The sequence below is a fragment of the Marmota flaviventris genome, chromosome 6 (assembly GCF_047511675.1).
Source record: "Marmota flaviventris isolate mMarFla1 chromosome 6, mMarFla1.hap1, whole genome shotgun sequence".
NCBI lineage: Eukaryota > Metazoa > Chordata > Mammalia > Rodentia > Sciuridae > Marmota > Marmota flaviventris.
The window spans coordinates 157654745-157677992 of NC_092503.1; the positions used below are offsets into that span (position 1 = coordinate 157654745).

Sequence of the window (23248 nt, forward strand, 5' to 3'; positions counted from 1 at the left end):
CCCCCGTGGCCCCCGCCTGGCAGTGTGCGAGGCCGTCCTTTTTCGCCCTACCCATGCCCGACTGGGCGTGTTGCAAAAGGTCTCAAGGAATTGAGGGAGTCAAAGGCTCTTTGGCCGGCAGGGAGGAGGAGAAAGGACGGTTAGAAGCAGGCCGCTTTGCCGCGGCTACCTGTTTTCTTGCTCTCCGAGCTGAACTGGGGTCACACTGACCGGCCCAGAGGCGGCCTCCTGTTGAGATGGCTCGTCCTCCACCCAGCGCAAGAGACAATTCCTAGTGCCAGGTGGGCAGCGGGTAGAAAGATCTGTGCTCGGTGACTTGCTGGAAGGAGAGTTTGCTTGGTGGCGCCCTGTGACACCTGGTGCGAGGACCGTCTGCGGTAATTCCTCCCGATCTGTGCGCTCCATGGCAGGACGCAGCTCATTCCAATCACTGTACGCAAAGTATTTTCACACCATTCCTGCCTTCTCGGATGTACTTAGGAGAATGATGTCCATCTCATTCCACCGTCTTTCCTTCCCCATGCCCCTCCCTCCCCCTCCCTCCCCCTCCCTCCCCGGTGCCCTGTCTAAAGTCCCCCCATTCCTCCCAGGCTCCCCCTCAATCCCATTATGCATGTGAACCCTCATATCAAGGAAAACATTCGGCCTTTGGTTGGGGGGGGGGGGGATTGGCTGACTTCACTTAGCATTATATTCCCCAACTCCATCCATTTATCTGCAAATGCCATGATTTCATTCTCTTCATGCTGAGTAATGTTCCATTGTACACAATATGGCAAAGTCTCCCTCTCCATTCATCCACTGAAGGGCATCTAGGTTGGCTCCACAGTTTAGCTATTGTGAATTGTGCTGCTATAAACATTGATGTGGCTGTGTCCCTACTGTAGTATGCTGTTCTTAAGTCCTTTGGGTATAAACCCAGGAGTGGGATAGCTGGGTCAAATGGTGGTTCCATTCCCAGTTTTCCAAGGAACCTCCATACTGCTTTCCAGATTGGCCGCTCCAATTTGCAGCCCCACCAGCAGTGTATGAGTGGCCTTTCCCCCACATCCTTGCCAACACTTATTATTGTCTGTATGCATAATGGCTGCCATTCTGACTGGAGTGAGATGATATCTTAGTGTAGTTTTGATTGGCATTTCTCTAAATGCTAGAGATGTTGAACATTTTTTCATATGTTTATTGATTGGTTCTACATCCTCTTCTGAGAAGTGTCTATTCAGTTCCTTGGCCCATTTATTGATTGGGTTGTTTGGTTTTTTGGTGTTAAGGTTTTGGGGTGCTTTATATATCCTAGAGATTAGTGCTGTATCCGATGTGCATGTGGTCAAGATTTGCTCCTATTCTGTAAGTTCTCTACTCACCTCACTAATTGTTTCTTTTGCTGAGAAGAAGCTCTTTAGTTTGAATCCATCCCATTTATTGGTTCTTGATTTAATTCTTGCGCTACAGGAGTTTTATTAAGAAAGTTGGGGCCTAATCTGACATAATGGAGATTTGGGCCTACTTTTTCTTCCACTAGGTGCAAGGTTTCTGGTTAAATTCCTAGGTACTTGATCCATTTTGAGTTGAGTTTTGTGCATGGTGAGAGATAGAGGTTGAATTTCATTTTGTTACACGTGGATTTCCAGTTTTCCCAGCACCATTTGTTGAAGAGGCCATCTTTTCTCCAATGTACGTTTTTGGCTCCTTTGTCTAATATAAGATAACTGAAGTTATGTGGGTTTGTCTCTGGGTCCTCTGTTCTGTTTCATTGGCCTACAAGTCTATTTTGGTGCCCATACCATGCTGTTTTTGTTACTATTGCTCTACAGTTTTAGGTCTGGAATAGTAATGCCACCTGCTTCACTCTTCTTGCTAAGGATTGCTTTAGCTATTCTGGGTCTCTTATTTTTCCAGATGAATTTCATGACTGCTTTTTCTGTTTCTATGAGGAATGCCATTGGGATTTTGATTGAGATTGCATTAAATCTGTATAGTGCTTTTGGTAGTATGGTAATTTTGACAATATTAATTCTGCCTATCCAAGAACAAGGGAGATCTTTCCATCTTCTAAGGTCTTCTTTATTTTCTTTCTTTAGCATGTTGTAGTTTTCATTGTAGAGGTCTTTCACCTCTTTCATTAAATTTATTCCCAAGTATTTTATTTTTTTTGAGGCTATTGTAAATGGGGTGGTTTTCCTAGTTTCTCTTTCAGAGGATTTGTTACTGATGTACAGAAATGCCTTTGATTTATGGGTGTTGATTTTATATCCAGCTACTTTGCTGAATTCATTTATTCTAGGAGATTTCTGGTGGAGTGTTTTGGGTCTTCTAGGTATGGAATCATATCGTCTGCAAATAGTGATAATTTGAGTTCTTCTTTTCCTATCTGTATCCCTTTAATTTCTTTCATCTGTCTGATTGCTCTGGCTAGAGTTTGAAGAAATAGATTAAATAGAAGTGGTGAAAGAGGGTATACCTGTCTTGTTCCAGTTTTTAGAGGGAATGCTTTCAATTTTTCTCTATTTAGAATGATGTTGGCCTGGGGCTTAGCATAGATAGCCTTTATAATGTTGAGGTATGTTCCTGATATCCTTAGTTTTTCAAGTGTTTTGAACATGAAGGGGTCCTGTATTTTATCAAATGCTTTCTCAGCATCTATTGAGATGATCATATGATTTTTATCTTTGAGTCTATTGATGTGATGGATTATATTTATTGATTTCTGTATGTTGAACCAATTTTGCATTCCTGGGGTAAACCCTACTTGATCATGATGCACTATCTTTTTGGTGCAAGGACTGTTTATGTGAGATGTATCAGATGACCCTGTTTACAATAATGTTTTGTAGCTTTGATTGATTACCACTATAAATCTTGTATAAACTGATCAGAGGAATTGCAAAATAAAAAGTTTATCTTTATGAATGTACTAATGTTGGTCTGGGAACATCTGACACACATTACCAATTACATCTGCAGAATAATAAACGCCTTAATTCTGCCTGTGGTACTCAAAATCTTAAACTGATTTTTAAACCACCACCTCCTATGATTTTGTAAAGATCTAAGGATATTATGTGCAGTAGCTCAGTGAGCTCCAAACCAAAAATATGGTGTGTGTGTGTGGGGGGGGGGGGGATAAACAAGCAAAAATGTGGTGAAACAAGTCATTTTTGTTATTGTTGAATAGCATTGCCACTTAGCTGGAGGAAGGACTTTGTACAGCAATGATACTTTAAACATTGCTAGGAGACTCACTGCGTATTTAAATAGAGGGCATCCTCTTTTGTTTTGTTCTGTATACTAATAAGCTAAATTCCAACCACAACAGGCAGGATTTTATCTGTTCTTGGGATTAAGGTTTATTTGAAGATTTGAACTAGGCTTTTTAATAAGATTGATGATGCCAAAATGTTGGCTTCAGTAGGCCATAAATTTGGGGGAGGCACAGAAGTCATGCATAAAGGGGAATCCTAGAAAGAATGGCATTTTCCCTCAGTTGAGGAATCAGAAAAACAAGCCTTTCTTCTAATAGTAGCAGAAACAAAGACAGAGCCCTCCAGGCAGGGTGTGGAAGGGCTCATTTCCCTCCAGTGTGCAGCTACTCCTCACCTACTTTATGTACAATGTTGGTTCCTGTCTTGGAAGACTTTCCAGGAGGAGAAGCAGAGAGCTCTTCCACAGACCTTAGGCCTTAGCAAGGTCTATAAAGCACTTACAAAACTTCACAAAAACCTCAGCTAAGAGAGCTGAGAAATGTATAGCTCCTGGCCATGGGATGAGCTAGGCCGTAAGTAGAAGCTCAGGCCCACAATGAGATGGATCCAGAGTAACCCTATTCAAGGTTCATCCTCAGCACAGGGTTGTAGCTCCATGGTAGAGCACCTGCCTACCATGCACAAAGCCCTGGGCTTCCTCCCCAGCACAAAAAAACACAAAACAACCTCAAGATCCTCCAAAGGCATGTCATTGCCATGTGATCTCTGCTGTACTTCTCCCCCATCAGGGAGGAGAGATTTCCATGGTCATATGCAATAGCAAACTCCGTCAGAGTTGACTAGGTGAAAGTGACCCCGTGAGAAGAGAAAGGCCCCTTTTAGCAACTGTCTTCCGCTGCTTCCAGCTAAAATGTCTGACTGCTTTGTTTTGCACAAATGAGCCTGTAATCCAACTGTAACTAATTTTTTTTTGGGGGGGGTGCCAGGTATTGAACCCAAGGGCAATTAATCACAACTCCAGTCGTTTTGTTTGTTTGTTTGTTTGTTTTTTTGTATGTTATCTCTTTATTTTTATGTGGTGCTGAGGATGGAACCCAGGGCCTCACACATGCTAGGTAAGCATTCTACTGCCGAGCCACAACCCCAGCCCCTCCAGTCATTTTTATTTCGAAACAGGGTATCACTAAGTTGCTCAAAGTCTCATCAATTTGCTGAGGCTTGTCATTATCCCTAAAGAACAAAGTACAACAAATATCTGCCCAGATTCACACCGTGTTAGGTGCCATTAGTCATCTGGAGGTGATATAGGACCTATGGGAGCCTGGACTGAGGTCAGGTGCAGGACTAGGCCCTTTTGCATCAGGGCCTTCAGCGTCCCAGGTCTGGGTGTCCTTGGGGTCCTAGAACCAATTCCTTTATATTTCAAGGGATGGTTTACACTCAGTTTGGCCTATATTACACTATTAATTCTGTTGCATGATTTCTTTATCTCTACAAAAACATTATGCATATTAATTACTTTCATAATACATCTAAGCAACTCCATTATCATCTTTTTTTTAAAAAAAAGTGATTGAAAATGCTAAAATTCTTTTGTTTTTCAAGATACTGGGAATCTGTTAGAATTGTGAGCAATATATGTAGATACATAGATTGAGTGATAGATTTAACGCTTTGTACTTTAGTATATTTTTGGTTTCAGTTACGTGATATATCTCTACATTCAAGTTTTTTTTATATTTATTCACAATATTGGTCTCATTATTTCAATTGCATTCTTGACTTGGCCTCCTTCAAGTACCTCTAGACTCATCTATAATTATCTACCCAGGTATGGGTCAAGTTAAACAGTTAAAACCCCTGTGTGCATGGACCTCATATTGTGGTTCCTAGTGCTAATAGGAGCTGAATAAATATGCCTGGATCTCAAGGAAATTATAACTGAAGTTACAACAACCACAGGTCCTCTTTTTGTCTAGGTCAGAGCTGGCCAATTAAGTTTAGGATATCTGAGCTGCCATAAGACTGGAGGCAAGTACATCCATTCTCTTCTCTTCTACCTCTCCCCCCTTCTCCCACCCCCACCCCTCTCCCTACTCGTGACCCAGTGCTGTCCTGACAAATCTCCTTCAAACTCCTCCTCGGTGCTGCTCTCCAGAGCCTTGGCAAAGAGTCTCTGGCCTTTTTAAAGTCAGCAGCAAGGGCCACCAGCCTCAGAGCCTGGGTGTGATCCGCACCATCCTTCTTCTAGGATGCCCAAGAGTTTCTCATTGCTTCTTAGAACAAAATCGCACTCGACTGAGAAACCAATGGCTTCAGTGGTGACGGCACCATCGGAGGGAGGCCAGGCCCATGCAGAAACCTCCATCCACGCGCCTGGTGACCCTGCCTACTAGATGTCCCCGCCAGCTCTGGAGGTATGCACAGGATCACAGGAGACAGAAAAGCATTCTCTCCCCTCCTGCTGCCCCTGGACCTGCTTCTCCGGGCTGGGTGGGTTCGGGTGGGTGGACCGTGCGGGTTAGCTCGGACACAGGGAATGACGAGTGTGGATTCACCAGCCCCAGAACCCCGCGTGGGAGACCGGTTCTTGTACCCTCTGTTTGTCATTAGGCTTTCAGGTTTGTTGGGGCGGGGGGGGGTGGGGGGGTGGGGGTGGCAATTTTTTTACCTTGCTTTCCAATGTCCCTCTAGATACAAATCATGTAATACTGATTTGTTGATGTTTTGTTCACGGTTCTATCTCCAGTGCCCAGAAAAGTATCTGAAACATAGCATTAACTCTACTTTCAGGTACAAAATGAATAAAAGGAGAAATGGATTTAAAATATGCTGCAATTTCCAATACTTACTCGAGGGGGCGATAGTCACCATGAAATAGAGAATGCACCTTTTTTTTTTTTTTTTTTTTTTAATCAATTTTAAACCTTGTATTGATGAAAATATTTCTTAAATAACGGAGTTTTTTGTTTTGATACGACTTTGGACATATTGGTGAATTTTCTCTGTCACAAAACAAACAAGTTGGCAAATTGCTATATTTCATATAAAAGTTATATATATGATATAATTGAGCAGAGGCTTCAGAGGGGCCCTGTGGCTTAGCTGGTCAAAGCGCCTGTCTAGTAAACAGGAGATCCTGGGTTCGAATCCCAGCGGGGCCTACGTGGTTAGGTTTTTGTGTTTTCCATAGTGTGTGGTCACTAAGTATGTCAAGAATGCCTTGAAGAATTTATGAGTGGCTAAGATCTGTACTGAATTGTTCCAATTTGCATGATGATGTGTAATTTGGGATAAAGGAGAAAATGAGTAAGATTTCTAGAGCTAGTAAAAAGCAAAAGGTTTGCTCTTGATTGTTAAGACTGAGACATAATGAGAGTTGTGAAAAAATAAATCATCTTGCAGCGGGTGATAGAGACAACCATTTCAAACTGTCTTGGAAATTCATTTTCAGTCTCAGCCTGTAATAGCCAAAATCTTCAGCTAAATGATGGATTTTGCTTGTCAATAGGAGGCAAAGCATTGATAAGCCATGGTATTTGATTTGGAATCAGATTCATTTTTTGAGACCAAGGAAAACAGCCCTGCTAAAATTTAGACTCGGGCCCTTCTGGTTTTGAAGGACCCTGCGAATTGCTACATTTATGCATCACAGGATCCTCCTGAGAATGGGGATAAAAATGTAGCTCAGTGGTGTTTTGAGAAAATAAGTCACAAATTGAGTCATTCTCTTGAAACTTCAATGGCACTGTCGTTCATAAACTAGGAGCGTGCCCTTTGAGACTGGGGCCTGCTCATGAGGCTCTGGGTTCCATCCAGAGAGGTCGAAGGCAGCACCCCAGCCCTCTTCAGGGGAAGTACTCCACACTAGGCCTGAAAGGCTGGTCACCCCTCCCCTGAACTTAAACTAGTGCTCCCTAGTCTACTTCCCAGGGAACTGAGCAAAATGAGGGCCCCAGGTAACTGTCACATGGCTATGTGATCGCCTTAAAAATCAAGTTCTGTGAAGGCGAAAAGGCTTGTAGGTGGAAGGGTTATTCCTATCCTACAGTTACCCAAAGTAGGTACACTCGGGTTAAGTGGCCCCAAACAGTCTCTGACTGAAATATCAAGTGCAAACTCCTGCTGGTAGTTAAACCTGCCAGTTCCTCCAAGTCTGCCCATGATTAAGGCGTGCAGCCTGCGCACAGCTCTGCTGAGACAGGAAAGTGGAATCCTGGCCTTCTCTTCTCCTGTACTTAGAAAAGCCCAGAGAAGTCACTTAAGGGAAGAAGTTGCAGCAGAATAATCATGCCACCATTGTTTAAGGCTTTGTAAGACATCAAGAGATTCTGTGAGATTTTTTTGCAGAGGTGTGGCATGAAATGTTGTTTAAAAGATCACATTAAGACAATTCAATAAATCAAACAAACAAGAAGACTTCAAGGAAGAGGAAAACATTTGAAAAATAGAATAACCAAATTTTTACTAGCCATTGGCTTAGAAGTCAGATGGTGAAAATTATTTTTTAATTAATAACTTTCAATCTTTTTATATATATATATACACTCTGAAACAGGCAGAACATTCTTCAAACAAATCATTCATCTCAAGAGCCTTCTTCCCTGGCTTTATCTTCTACTGGGCCCATGGATCTGCTGGTCAGAAGACCCATATTTAAAGGAATTATCTTGCTGCTGTTGAAAACATTAAGGGCCTAGCCATGCAAACTCTCAGTACTATGGTTTGAGTATCTCCACCCACCCAGCTTGATATTTAATTCCCACTGTGGGGAGTTAAGGGATGGAAACTTAATCCTACTGTGGAAGTTGGAGGGACCTCTGTGGAATGATGAAGGTTAAGGCCCTAGGTGTGGGCCCTGGCCACAGCCGCATAATGTCCTTTGGCCAGAGAGAAGCAACAGTAATCAAGTCTAATAAGCCATCATTTTAGTCACTTTTTTCCATGTTAACTAGTCCAGAGGTCTACCACTGGGAACTTACCTGAGTTGCCTATGGAGTTCCATTAATATACAAATGAGTAGGACCTACTGCAGACTTATCAAATCCTTCTCTCAATATTGCAGATGTATTTTTCAATCAGGTTTACATGTTAGTGGTTTATTATGTCTCAGAATTATTATCTTACATCTCAAGGTTTTTTTTCTCTGTAAAGATTATGTTTGTCTACTTTTATAGATTGAATGTTATATTAAATTAAATGCTGTCTTCTTTGAAAATGTGGTTGATGGTCATATGTATTACGTCTAAAACTTATTTTGGATTGGTTTTATAATCTTATTTTGCAAAATGCCACAGAAAAACCAAAATTCCTTATTTGTGTCATTATTCTTGTTATGAAATCTCATCAGATCTTTCACTTTTGAAAAAGTTACAAACAATAAATCAACTACAACCATTTTAAATCTTTTTTGCCTGCATGTAGTTATTTTGTTTTATTTTGATGCTTCCCCAAATCCCCTGCAACCAGCTACAGAACTGAGAACTCAGAAAAAGGACCAGCTCCAAGCTTCATGGGACAGCCTATGCAGGTGCCTTTGGGCACAGACTCCTGCTGACATCGCTTCCCCAACTTCAGGACCACAGGGTTCTACTCAGTCAGCATGTACAGAACTTCAAGATTCGCATGGGCTCCTGAGACTGTGCTGGGGAAACAAACAGCCCTGGCAACAGAAAGACACTTCCTGTAGACTGCAGAAGCAGAGCATGCTTCATTGACTTAGCATTGACAGAGCTACACACACATGAAGGTGCACGAAAGTAACGGCAAAATGAGAACTGTCTCACTCATTTTATGCTGCAAACCCAAGAGGGTGGTAATTTCTCTTAACCCTTTGAGAAGCCAAGAAGTGCAGCTCATGTCGGTCTCCCACACATCTGAGAGCCCCTGAGCACATTCTAGAAGCACGTTTTCACAGATCTAACGTTAATTGGGCCCATGATCTTGGAAATAGCCTACTTTGCAAAAACTGGAGGCTGGGTTTTTGGGTTTTTTTTTTTTTTTTTTAAATATTTATTTTTTAGTTTTGGGTGGACACAATATCTTTATTTTACATTTATGTGGTGCTGAGGATCAAACCCAGTGCCTCATGCATGCTAGGTCAGCACTCTACCACTGAGCCACAACCCCAGCCCCTGGAGGCTGGGTTTAATCCTAAAAGCATTCATCTCTACTCCAAGGTTAGAGTAGAACTTAGACTCACTGAAGCTGCAAGGAAAGACTGTGGGAAGGCTGGGGAGATGAGCACTCTGCCCCACATAAATGAAGAGAATCACTTTCTTTGACCCTTCAGTGGCTAACTCAAGAAGTAGCAGAACAAGAATCAACTGGATAGGACGGCATGATCCAGGGCCCTGTGTATCTCAGCAGCAGAGCACTTGCCCAGCATGCCCAGGGCCCTGGGTGCTATCCTCAGGACTAAAAAGAAAAACAAAGAATCAGGATTGTGTGAACCTCTCAGGGCTGTTGGTGTTTTAGTGGTCTGCTTTCTGGACATAGAAAGAATTCCTTTTTATTTCCTCCTAAGTTATTAGGAGCCATCTACTTAGAACAGTTTAGTAGACTATTCTTTTGTAAACTGAAACATTCCTGAATGTCTGTTATCCTTCCTGACCCCTCCCAAATAGGAAACTGGTATTGAGTACCATAAGTAATCATGTAGATCAATAAGACCCTGTCCTCCTTTTCTATAGAACCTAATTGGAGCCAAAGCTTTGCCTTTAATGCCATATTTGAAAAGGATGCTCATCTGATCAGATATGACCTGACATGTTTAATAGACTAAAGCTGGCCTCAGGAGACTTACAGAGCCATCTTGGGAAAGCTAGTCTACCGCCCAGCCTGTAAGCGACTATGGAAAGACACTTCCTGGCAGGCCCAGTCTGTGAGAACACCTTTCTAACTCATCAATTTTAACCTATTGTTGCCTTTGAGCAATTTTATAATTCTTTGTACATAGATAGGCACTATTATCTGGGTAAGTTCCCCAAGGGCCCATGTGTGGAAGGTTGGTTCCCAGACCATGTGCTCCTGCAAGGTGGTGGGAGCTTAGGAGGTAGGTCTGGGGGGAGGTTCCAGGTAACTAGGGGCTGCCCTTGACAGGGGTTGTAGGGCCCTGGTCTCCAGTCTCCCTGCCCCTAACTGCAAGGAGAGGACTGGCTTTTGGCCCCACCACTCTACTGCCATGGTGTCCTGCCTCTGGCACAGGCTCAGAAGCAACAGACACCAAAGCCATGACCCCAGAATACCTCTCCTTTTTAAGTTGGTTATCTCAGGTTGCAGTAACAGAAAGCTGACAAACACAATAGACATGAAACTTCTGCCTTGTCCTGTGGACAGTCATGCCTGCATTTCCAGCTCAATTCCTTTGCTCCATATAAATTGGTACCTTTTGACTTTCCCTCCACACTAGTTATAGCATTGAATAAATAAAATATTTAATCAGTCTTCATTTTTTTATTGAGGCAAAATTCAAACAACAAAAAATCAACCATTTGAAATTGAACAATCTGGTGGCATTATGTCTACAATGTTGTGCAGCCATCACTCCTGTCTAGTTCTAAAACCTTTCCTCACCACCGACCAGAGACCACACTCACTCAGCAGTGGTCCTTGGGGGTGTCCCGGCAGCTTTGAGTAACCACTGAGCTAGTTCTGTATCTCTGCATTGACCTCTTCTGGACACTTTGCTGAATGGAGTCATACGCCGTTTGACCTTTGGGACTGACTTCCTTCCCTTACACGTTTGAGGTTCTAGGTTGTAGTGGTTGTTAGCATCTCCTTATTTTTTATTTTAAGCCAGGTTCCACCAAGCGGATATTCCACATATTTATCCACTTACCAGGTGATGGGCACTGGAGTTGCCTCCACCCCTGAGCTATTGTAAATAGTGCTGGTATACACATTGCTAGTATTTGTTTGAACACCTGCTTTTGATTCTTTGGGATGAGACTGTGGAATCATCAACTGTACATTTAACTTTCGCAGGAGCCACCAGGCTTTTGCTGGGTGGCTGCAGCATGTTTCAAATCATTAGCGTCTACAGGGGCTCCAATTTCTCCACGTCCTCACCAGCACTTGACCCTTGAGTGTTTTCTTTGAGTTAGTGGGTAGGAAATCACATCTTATTGTGGGTTTTGTTTTTATTTCCTTACCAATAATGTTGAGCATCTCTTCACGTACTTGTTAGTCATTCTGATATTTTCTTTCAAGAACTATCTATTCAAGTCCTTTGCTCAATTTTTAATAGGTTTGTTTTTCTTCATTGAATTCTAAGGATTCAATGAAGGACATAAAATCCTTACCACACATTATTTTTAAATATTTTCTCATTCTATAGGTTGTCTTTTCATTTTGATATGTCCTCTCATGCTCAAAACTTATTATTTTCAATGAAATCCAATGTATGTATTTTTCTTTTGTTGCATGCATTATTTGTGACCTAAGAAGACTTTGCCAAGTTTAAAGTAATGAAAACTCATCCATTTTCTTCTTACAGTCTTATGTTTAGCTCTTATCTTTAGGTTTCTAACCCATTCTGAGTTAGACTTGTATAAAGTGGAAATCCACCTCACTCTTTCACATGTGGATATTCAGTTGTTCTAGCGCCCTTTGTTGAAGAGTTGTTCTTTTTCTATTGAATGGTCTTTTCAGTCCTTGCAAACTTCAGCTGGCCATGAGGGAATGGGCGTATTTCTGGACTTTCAATGCAACTCTGTCAATGTATATGTTATCCTTATGCCAAAATCACAGTGCACTTATTATGATAGTTTTGTAGTAACTTCTGAAATCAGGAAATAGGAATCCTCCAACTTTGGTTTCCTTTTCATTTGGAGTGCCTTGCACTTTCATATCAATTAAAATTCATATTTTTTCATTTCTGCAAAAAATATCATTGGGATTGCATTCAATATTGTTGAGGGCCACAGCCGAGTCGGGATGACACATGGCATTTTTGCCAGAAGTAGTGGTTGAGAGGTGACGCCAGGGAGCCATTCGAGCCATTAAGATGATGACTTTTGAGTTCTCATGGAGTTCCCATTGAGTTCGCTTTGGTTGGGGAAGTGCTGGAGGAGGGATTTCTGCTTGGTGGTTCCGGAAGGAGCCTCGTGGGTGGCCTTCGGGAGAGTTCCCAGGGAGCGTGTGTGGAGTGTGCTGGTGGAGTTCAGAAATAAAGTTTGTTCCTGCTTCAGTGGCTCGTGATGCGGCAAATATGTAGACAGAATTGGGTGGAACTACCATCATCACAATATTAACTCTTGTAATCCATGAACATGGGATATTGTGATTATTAATTCTATGTATCAGCTTGACTAAACCACAGTACTTAGCTATTCTAGATGTTTCTGTGAAGGTACTTTTTGGATGGAATTAGTGTTTATATCCGTGGACTTCAAGTAGAACAAACTGTCCTCCCTAAGTGTGAGTGGGCTTCATCAGCTGCGGTCCGTAAGAGAGAAAAAAATTAACATCCCTTGAAGAAGGGAAAATTCTGTAGCAAAATACTTTCAGACTCTGGCTTGCAACATCAGCTCTTCCCTAGACTCCAGCCTGCTGTTCAGCCCTGCAGACCTCCAACTCACAGGCTGCACAAGCATGTTAGCCACTTCCTAACACCTCTCTCTGCACATGTCTGTGTGCGCGCGTGTCACACACACACACACACACACACACACACACCCTATTGGTTCTGTTTCTCTGGAGAGCCCTCACTAGTACAGAAGTCTTTCCTTTTTTCATAGGTGTCCATTAACTTCTCTCAGCAATGTTTTCCAGCTTCTGGTGTACAATTCTCACATCTTATTGATTAAATTCATTCTTCAGTATTTTTTTATCATGTGTTCATTTTACATCTGTGAGAGTAATGGTTTTATCTTTTTAAATTATCTTTTGCCACAGAACTATATAGTTTCCTTTGATCCACAAAGTGGTCTGGAGCCCCTACTGCAGGACTCTGAAATGCCACATAGTTTCACACAGAAAGGGCCTTATTCAATTAAAACAAAATAAAAGGGGCTATTTTGTCTCCTTCTCTCCAATCCTGCTTATATATATTCTGCCCCAGCTGTGGGAGGAATTTAAAAGGTCAAGACTCAATTCCTAGCTGGCTGAACCAATTCAATTGAAAATAAGTTCTATTTCTGTATGGCTATTCTATTTAATGTCCTGTTTGAAGGATTGAATGAGTGTTGTTAAATTAGAGATCTCCAAGGTACATGAAGTGAAAAAAGGAAGACGTTACATGTGTATGTTGCAGCATATATGAAGTAGGACAGAAGATAGGAAACTAGAAAGGAAAAATAAAATGCATATTCATATTTACATCCATCTATATGCACGAAGAAAATCAAGGAGGATACTATGAACTCTGAATGATAGTGATATACTGGAGTAGAGCTGAGAAGTGGGCAGACGGGGGATGAGAGATAAAGGAAACTCTTCGCGGTGTACCTGTTTAGTTCCTGGTCATTTGAATGCATTTTCTTATCCAAGGGGGGGGGGGGGAATGTGTATTTCCTTAATTTCCAATGGTCCTCAAATTATCCTTAAAGGCTCGCTCCCGCTCCGGGGCTGGTTGGCTCGCTCTCTCGGTCCATTCTTCCTCCGTGACGTTGACCGTCGTGCTTCCTTCGTCTTAAGACCTAGTTCCTCGTGCACTGCCCCAGGAGGAGACACCCAGGCGCAGGACAAGCAGTGCGCGGTGCGGGGTGGAGGTCTTGCTGGCTCCTGTCACCGCGGTTGCGGTGACAGTCGCACAGAGGTAGGGCTCCGAGCAGCACCCACTGCCTGCGCGGCTCCGCGAAGCGCGCTCAGCTGGGGCACCCCCGGTGTGGAGTGCGGCGCAGACGGCCCCAGGAGGAGGGCTCTCCGCTCCGCTCCGCTGGGTCCGCCCTGGGGGGGTCCACTCCTAGACCTCGGCGCACCCTGGCGGCTCCTTCCCCTCCGAGGTCAGCGACAGCCTTCCTTGTGCTTTAACCCCGCAAGTAGAAGACCGAGCACAGAACTGTGACATTAGTTCTGGACCAGGGCAGAGGAAGGCCCGGCGTCCCTCACCCCGCTACTTACCCACGGGAATCCGTGTCCACGCCGTTTCCACCGCTCCCCTTCAAAAGGAGGGACCACCCCAGGCCGCGAGGCCAAGTGTGGGGAGGAACGGGACGGGCGCGCAGAGGCCCAGGACTGGCCTCCGAGGGGAGGACGACCACAGCGCGGGAGGACGCGGAGGACTCGGGGTACGCGGGAGGAGCAGCGGGGACGGGTGAGGATGGGTGAGGACCGGCGAGGACGCGGGAGGATGGGTGAGGACCGGAGAGGACGCGGGAGGACCCGAGGACGAGGAGGACATTGAGGGCACGGAAGACCCCGCGCTCCGCCCCGGCGCGCCCACCTCCGGGTCCAGTCAGGCTCCGCGATCCGGGGCTCCGGCACGGAAAGCAGGTGGACCCCTGGGCGCGCCCGGTGCCGCCGCGCGCGGGAGATTGCCAGCGCCTCGGAACAGCGGCCGGAGTGGCCGGCATTTTCTCCGCAGGCATCGCCTCGGGGTTCTTCCCAAAACAATGCGGGAAACTTCCAAATTCCTCCTGCTTCCCGGTCCCTGAGCGCACCGTGCCACCGCGCTCGGCTTCCTATTTCCTTTCTAACTGCTAAGAACTTGCGCAGCGGCGCCCAGGAGTAGCCGGGTTCGGTCCGGAGACAGAGGGCGGAAGCGGTCCCCCAGGAACCGGTTAAAGTTGGGAAAAGTTAAAAGGAGCAACTGGCCCGTACGGGGATCGAACCCGCGACCTTGGCGTTATTAGCACCACGCTCTAACCAACTGAGCTAACCGGCCGCCAGTGAGAGGCCGTGCTTTCTTTCATGTTTTGAACTATCTCTAATGTCCGGGACGTTTTACGAAGAATGAGTTCCGCTCTTCTTATTATTTATTATTTAAAAAGGAAGAGGGAAGGACTCCGCACCAACAAGAGAGAACTGCTCCCTCTGGGAGGCTGGGCCCTGTGCGCGGCGACCCCTCCTCTCCGCATTTTCCGTCGGCAGCTCGGCGCGGGGTCAGCCTGGCGCTGTCGCCTAGCCGGGTGGCGACGCACGCAGACGCCAGGGCGTACCGAACGCCGCGGCCGGGGCCTCGAGGACGCACCCTGAAGAGCCCCAGCTCTCTTCCCGCGCTCGAAAACGCGAGAGTCGCGCCAGCGACGAGGCCGGTGGAGGCTGGAGGCCGTGGCGTCCAGCACCGGACAGTCGCTGGGGTCGGAAGACGCGGGTCGCCGGCCGGTCCGGAAGCTTGCAGCAGGAAGCGGCGCGAACCTGCGCCCGGGCGAGCCCCGCGCCCGCCGGACCCACCCGCTGGCGGAGCGCACCCAGGAGCGTTGGGCAGCACCCCCGCGCCCTGCGGTCCTGTGCATCCCACAGCCGCTGGTGCAGTTTCCAAGTTTCTCCTCCTGTTTCATCTGAAGTTGAGACCCCATGAATACTGGAAGGACACCTTCTCCTCTTTCGCTTTTTCTTCTTTTTGAGAAAGGAGCCCTGTATCTTTTGATAAACCAGGTCGACTATTCATTTGCATCCTTTCCGCCAAGAAATTTGTAAATTGTGACTTTTTTAAAAAGGGGGTGAGCTCGCGCTTTTTATTTGAGCACCATTTTACTCCTCCAGCTCTCAGCTCTCAGACCCTTTCTGCCCCTCAGCCGGGGGCCCACTGTTTGGGTGCTGGGCGGCCTCTGCTCTCCGGGCTCACAGTCTGTTTTTGTCTAGATCTCTCGTCCGGGATCCTTGCTGGGGTTGCTCGTGGCTCTCCACCCGACAGTGCAAACACAAACTGCCCTAGGTTGATTTCTCTTAGTTCCCCCGCTGCTACAGTTTGGATTTTAAATGTCCCCCAGGTCCTTGTGCTCAAGGCTTGGTCCCCAGCACGCTTGCAGCTACTAGGAGTTAGCAAGGCCTTTAGGTCGGACGTGCCCTCCACCGGAACAGCGGAAGCCCCGCCCCTTCCGCCTCCTGACCACTTCCGGTTTTGCTCTGCGGTCCACTTGGGCCATGGTGAGCTACACGTCCAAAGCAACAGGGTGCATTTCACTCTGCATCTTTCGGGGTCTTCTTATGTCCATCCTACATATGACATCCAGGGGGCTTATTCCAATAAGGAGGATAAGGACAGGTACATCTTCCAGAAACCTTGACATATTTTCATACCTATATTTATCATTGTATCTGAATGTTTTTATTAGTAGACGGATTGCACCTATAAAACTTAGGTATGATTTGTATTACAAGGTAATGTATTAGTGTTTACTTGTATGCATATTATATTTATTCATATCCTATATTTAGTTATATTTATTTGTGTATCACCAGTGAAATCAGTTATTATTACTAAGAGCAATAAACATATTCAATTGCCTTTGATTCAATGTGTTAACATTAGCATTATACCATTTCTATAAAACTCAGAAACCTCTACTTTTTTTTTTTTTTGTACTCTTACATAAGAGCAAATATCTTGGTATCTCTTTCTTGTAGTGTTGGTTGCTGCCTTGTTAATTGGGTGGTTAGTAGGCTGAGACTTTCCCATACTTTGGGTTCCTATACAAACTGAAGTTCACTGTAAACAGTAAATTAAGTTTACTGAAAGTAAAACTCACCAATCAGAAACCACCAAACTGACCTCTAACTAGGGGTATTAAACTAGTATCAGTCAAATGCCTTTTCTGTGTCTTGCTTCCTGAACACCTGTAGTTCCTCCTGTGGCCCTCTCATCTGGTGTTGCCAGATGCCACAGTGGTCTGCTCAGATTAAATCTTTACAGTGCCTACGTTGTTTGTTGTTATTTTTGCTGTTTTACTAGGGATTGAACCCAAGACATTTTAAACCACTGAGCCACATCCCCAGCCCTTTTAAGTTTTTACTTTAAGACCAGATCTTGCTAAAGTGCTTAGGGCCTCACTGAGTGGCTGAGGCTGGCCTTAAACATGTGATTCTCCTGCCTCAGCCTCCCAAGCCACTGGGATTACAGGCATGCACTACCCGCCCAGTTTATCTTTTAACAATAGGGATTGGCTTTATGATGGTCATCCCTTGAGGAATCAGCTTCCACTCAGGTTTTGAAACCATGTGTTCTCTCCCTCTCTCTCTCTCTCTCTCCCCCAGCCCCCCTCTCTGCTCCACCCCCAACCCCAGCAGCTTTCTTCACAGAGCCCAAAACCCTTTTCCTGGTGGACAGCCCAGTTAGTGTTTTTGATTGGCAGTTAGTCTTCAAGTCTTCATCCTTGGTTTTGTTTCGGTTTTCACAGCAGCAATGGATTGCTTCTTGTGTTTTAATTTGCATGTGAGTGACTTGATTTTGAATCTTCTGTCTGCTCATCTAATAACTTTAGATGACTGTTACTTTAGTGACTGTAACTTTGTTTGGACTTTGACTTCCAGAACCAGTTCACCCTATTTCTTCTCACACACTGAAATCGCTCTTGCTGTGTTTCCCACCTGTTCCTTTCCCCCATGACTTTGGCAATGGGATGACTAAAACTGACATGCATTCTTCTATCATCTAAGTACATTGTCCAAGTCAAAGAGTTTCTCCCAGTGCAGACACAGCAGAGCGCTTCTCCCATCCTTCGGTCCCAGATGAGTTCACAACTCCTCATTGGTTCAAATGCTAAGAATCTCATCTCCCGTCCTCATCTATGATCGCTGGATTCAACTTACACTAAGCAGCACGGTTTTTAGACCTTTCTTATCTGCCTCAAGTTGGTCTTTCACCACTTCCAATAGTTTTGGCCTCTTTTGTGCCTTTATTTTTTCTATTTCTTCAGATAATCTTCCTTTGAAATATTCAAAGATTTCTCCATCTGCTCCTCTTCAGCAACTATCTGGTTGCTCCTCTGCAGGTTCTGGCGACCCATCAGGTGAGGTCACCAACTGATCTAAAATCACTAAGAATCACTCTGATTTATTCCAGTAGCATGATGTAGTCAAAGTCCTCATCAACAAAGGCTCATTATTTTCTTAATTATGTCCAGGCCTTCTGTCACCCTTCCAGACACTGCACAACACCACCGAGGTGGTCTAGATCTTTTCCTGAGGTAAGAAGAAACCAAGATCCTTGTTGATCACTCTCATTGTTCACCAGGGACACTGTGCTTTCCTTTTAGTGCTTCTTTCATGACAATTTTTCTTCAAAAAAAAAAAAAAAGCCATGACCTTGAAGCTCGCCCCTGTGGACCACCAGCGTGCCAAGGAAAGCTGTCCGTACAATGTGGAAAGCCAATAATTGGGATGTTTTATTTTGAACCCTCTGGGAAATTCGAGCCAGCTGAAGGGAAGGAAAAACAGAAAGCCACTCCTAGGTATGACTTCACGGACTGAAAGTGATCTTCACGTCCGGTCTTAGATCCACAGGTCTGGTCCTAGATCCCACTGGCAGGACTTTTCCCGAGCTGCTTTCCACAAAGGCTGCCAAGTTGAAGACAGAGAAGGACAGGGTGCCACCCACCAGCCCCAGAGTCACCACTGCCCTGTCATTGTCAACTGTCCTGTGACACCACAATGCTCCTCATTCTCAAAGACCCAAGGACAAAGATTTCTTTGAAAACCACCTGCATTGCAATGGTGCTGTTGAAATTTCAGTAGGTGTTGTTTGCTATGTCTTACAGAGTCAAACAGTGTAAAGTAACAAGAGTTGCACTAGTCAGGGCTCCCCAGAAACACAACCATGTGTGCAAGCATGTGTGCAAACACAGAAGGACTTTGTTTTAAGGAACTGGCTCACACAGTTGAGGAGGGTGATGAAGACTGTTTGCTTGCCCAAACTCTAGTGAAGCTCCTGCAGCTTCTCCTGGGCCTATCTGGGCACTTGCTCATAAATTCCAGTTTTAGTAATGAACCTGCCAAGTCTAGTTAGCAGAAAGCCTCCACCCTCAGTACCTGATAACCCAGTAGCTCATCAGGTTCTGCATGCTGCACCATCCCCAGGTGGTGTCCATCACCTGGACCATCTCATCCCCGATGCTCCTCTTGGTGGTCTTCTGTTCACTAGCCATCACACCACACTGGCTGGGAGTTCCCACTTGCCAATGCTGTGTCCAGAGTTGAGCCCAGTGTCTACCACACAGGAATACCCCGTTGCAGGGGTGCCTTAGCTGCTGCAACCGTTCCAAATAGTCTCCCATGCCAGGGTGTAGCAGGTGTCCCTGAATCCTATTTTTTTTTAAAAGTGAGCTTTGGCAAATCCAGAATCTGACAAGGGAGCCCAGCAGGCTGGAGACTCGGGAAAGGGCTGAGCTCTAATCCAAATACAACCTGCTGCCAGAATTCCCTCTTGCTGGAGGAGGTCTGCCTTTTCTTCTACTTAGCTGACTACAGGAATCCCACACGTTATGACAGGTAATCAGCTTCATTCCGTGTAAATATAAATTTCATCCAAAGGCACTCTCACAGAAACATCCAGAATAATGTTCACCCACACACAGTATCTCGGCACCATGACTGAGTCTAACTCACATATAAATTAACCATCCAAACTTGTGGATGTTTTTATCCTATAGTTTCTAGACAAGGTTGGAACACTCAGAGATGTGCGTCTTTTATTGAAAAAAAAATGTATATATAGTTTGATGTCATCACATAAATGGACACCAAAAAGGAGTGAAATGTGGACTTGATCAAGCACAGCTACATGTCAGGGAAAGTCTTGCCTGACAGTACTTGCAGTACCTCGAAGAGATGGCTGGATGTAGCTTAGGGCAGGTGCTTCCCTAACCAGAGGGAGGTAGGAGGAGTTGTGTGATTCTACAAAAGAAATTTTTTAAAAAAGAAAGAAGTCCCTAAATTCTGCAAGCAATTCAGAAATATGATGGGAAGAGAAAACAACTAAAAAAAAGAAAAAAATTGTAGTGTACCATGAGATAGAAGAAACATGCCTTTGTTACTGCTTATAGAATACAGGTAATCCAATCAATCTTCCTATTGTTATTCTTTCTTTTAAAACTTTAGGTTAAGTATCTTAAGAATAAACACAAAATAATATAGGTACAAAACAAGTATCCATATTCCCAAAGTTTCCATATTGAAGCACAGAAACAGTATAACACACCTCTACATGTTCACATACTATTGTTTAGTTAGTCCTAATATTGATTACTTTTGACACGTCTAACCGGTTCCATTCTTGTTTTAGAGAAACGCACACTTGGGTAACAGACCTAAGTGGCAAGGAAGGATAAGACCCCTCTAACTAAAAACTAACCTGTAAGCATCCTGTTTCCGCCCGGTTTCGAACCGGGGACCTTTCGCGTGTGAGGCGAACGTGATAACCACTACACTACGGAAACGGCTGCTGGCAGCCCTCCCTCCCATGTGTAATTGACAAGCTCTCCCTGTGGGGCTCCGGAGCATTCAGGGGGGTCTGCCCCTAGGGTCACTATGGTGGCTTCCCTCCTTCTTTTCTATTTGTCAATAATAACTCCGGGCTGAGCAAAGCCTCCGCCCTGGGTCCCAAATGCGGAAAGCGTGACAGTCTGTGGATTGATTTCCAGATCCCCGTGCTGTCTACACAGGTGACCGTGGGCACAGCGCTGTGATACTCGCCTCTCGGTGGCAGAAAATGACTCCGAAAACCATAAAGCAGACTTCTGAGCCCGGGAGAGGGCCAGAGGTCGTGAAAACTGCCGCAGCTGCCCTCGGGGTTCCCCGTACAGTTGATTGGCCAGCAGTAGCCACCTGGCTCCATGGCGAGACCAGCTTTCCGCAGACACCGGGAAGCGCCAGATCCCGCAGCAGAGCTCAAATTCCAAAGACGCAGCCTCTGCACTCAAGACCCAGGGTCTAGCAGTGAGGCTTCCTTATAAAGTCACGGTAATATCATCCTGTTGCGTTATTGCCCTAACTTATAGCTGGTGCAGACAGCAATGTTTTAAAAGGGTTATAAGTAACCTCACTCTTGATCTCAAGAACTTTCTAGCACAAGCCCAGATGTACACTAAATATGACGTTAAAGCAAATAATAATGATAGTAGTAGTAATAATAATAAGTATTTGCCAACCTAATTGACAATATCTGCTTTTTAGATGTAACTGGCCACAGTCACTCTTGATGAGGCTCAGACTCAGAATAGAGTTTTCTGGACTTACTGCTATAAAGTGAACGACCCATATAGAGTATTAATTCCCACTGTAGGGTGATGTGGTTTAGGGCATGCCACCCCAAAGGATGGCACTTTGACATTTGGGAAAACCATAAAAGTAGGAAGGTCATTCCCACCTCCCCCACCCATTCTCCCTAACCAGGTCTCAAGACCCTTACTCCAAGGGTGCCTTCCCTGCACCCTAAGGAAAGGAGCATTCTCACCACTGAAAATGCAGGGGAGACAGTGAACACTCAGATCTTGCTAAGCACCCCGCCCCCATTTATTGCCACTAGGACATATTATCCAGATTTCTTCATAGTTGTTCTCCATATTTATTTACCTCTTCTTCAAACCTAGCATAAATACACAGGGTTACCTGTTTCTTCAAGTATTCCTGTCCTTAGGAAGGCACCGTGGCACATAATCTTAATAAATTGGCGTTGTTTTTTTTTTTTCTCCTGCTGGTCTGTCTTGCTTTAAAGGCCTCAGCCATCAACCCAGCAATGAATGGGGAAAGATACTTCTTCTGATGCTGGGGATGGACAAGAGTGGGCTAGTAATCAAGGAAAGGAGGAAAACTGCATGACACTTCCGTGACAAGAGACTATGTTGAGATTTTCTTGAAATAGGACCATGAAGACTTTTTTCTTTTTTTCTGGAATGAAAACAGAAGGGAAGGTGAGAACTGTTACCTTCCTCAATCTCATTTACAAAAATCATTCTACATGCCTTTGTGCTAACTGGTGGGATCATCACTTCTCCATAATCCAAGAATTTAGACCTCTTGCCTGAATAATCTGCAGTGGCCTCTGAGGCGATGGTCTTGTGAGGCTCTGCTGGTATCCTGCAGTATCTCTAGCTAACACCTCTTCTTGTACCTGAGGCCCCATAGGGTCAGACACAAACTGTACCCTTGGTATATACACAAAGAATTGCATAGTTTTGTCAGTTTATATTGACAGAACCCTGACAGAGATCTTAATAGGAATGGATCTTAAGGGTATGGGATCAAGATGAAAGGATTTTAAATATTGCATAGATTTGATGTGTTGATATTGGGCTTCTAGGCAGAGATATCTTACTCAAGGTTATAGCTCATGCAGCTGAAAACAGCTCTAGGTTTTTCTGGTTAGTGGTTTGATGTTATGCACTCAAAGCCAGGGTGAGACCAAATAAATGAGATTGAAATATCAGTACTTCCTTGGTGTACTTTAGAACCAGTTATCTAAAGGTTAAGGAAGATTGAAATGCTGAATGGGGTTATGGAGCAATACCTAAGACCTCATGCACTTTGGGCTTTTCCAGAAAGCCTTTTTACCAAAGTCAAGAGAAATAAATTCATGAGAAGATTCCCAGCAGCCTTACAGTGCTCAATGGTGGACCTTCCCCATATGCTACAAATTACCACTGAACTGGAATCCCTAAGCACAAGGGTGATGACTGGAACCCAGACAACAGGAGCCCAGCGTTAGCAGCAAATCATCAAAGACGAGTTGGATGTCATTATGGACTGAACCCCCTCTCCCCTAATTCACGATGCTAAAGCCCTGGTTAATTCTGATGTGAGATGGGCAGTAATTAAAGTTAAAGGAAGCCACACAATGGGGCTCTAGTCCAGTAGGGCTGGTGTCCTTATAGGAAGAGGAATCTAATACAGAGATCATTCTCTCTGTATACACAGAGGGAAGATCACAGGAAGACACAGTGAGAAAGCAGCTGCTCACAAGCTGGAAAAGGAGGTCCCCAGAAATTAACTGCATCCTCCATCATGGAACCCCCCAGAACTGTTGTTAAGTAGCCCATTAGGCATCCTAATTAGGATCCTATTAGGCAGTGCACGTTGGCTAATGCAAGCTTGTTTAACAAAGTAAACAAAAGCACTAATCAGAATACTTTGGTTCAGAGATCTCTGGTGGTATATTACAGTGTCCC

At 44.7% G+C, this 23248-nt stretch overlaps 1 long non-coding RNA gene and 3 other non-coding genes across 4 annotated transcripts; 2 read left to right on the plus strand and 2 right to left on the minus strand.

The window, feature by feature from the left end:
- Window positions 1–294: 294 nt before the first annotated feature.
- Window positions 295–7861, plus strand: LOC139706006 (uncharacterized). Its single transcript, XR_011707678.1, has 3 exons — window positions 295–432; window positions 5485–5620; window positions 7762–7861. It is a non-coding gene; the product is annotated as an uncharacterized lncRNA (long non-coding RNA).
- On the plus strand, window positions 6294–6367 carry Trnat-agu (transfer RNA threonine (anticodon AGU)). The gene has a single exon. It is a non-coding gene; the product is annotated as a tRNA-Thr (tRNA).
- Window positions 7862–14956: 7095 nt separating the features above from the next.
- On the minus strand, window positions 14957–15030 carry Trnai-aau (transfer RNA isoleucine (anticodon AAU)). The gene has a single exon. It is a non-coding gene; the product is annotated as a tRNA-Ile (tRNA).
- Window positions 15031–20448: 5418 nt separating this feature from the next.
- Trnav-cac (transfer RNA valine (anticodon CAC)) lies at window positions 20449–20521 on the minus strand. The gene has a single exon. It is a non-coding gene; the product is annotated as a tRNA-Val (tRNA).
- Window positions 20522–23248: the final 2727 nt, after the last annotated feature.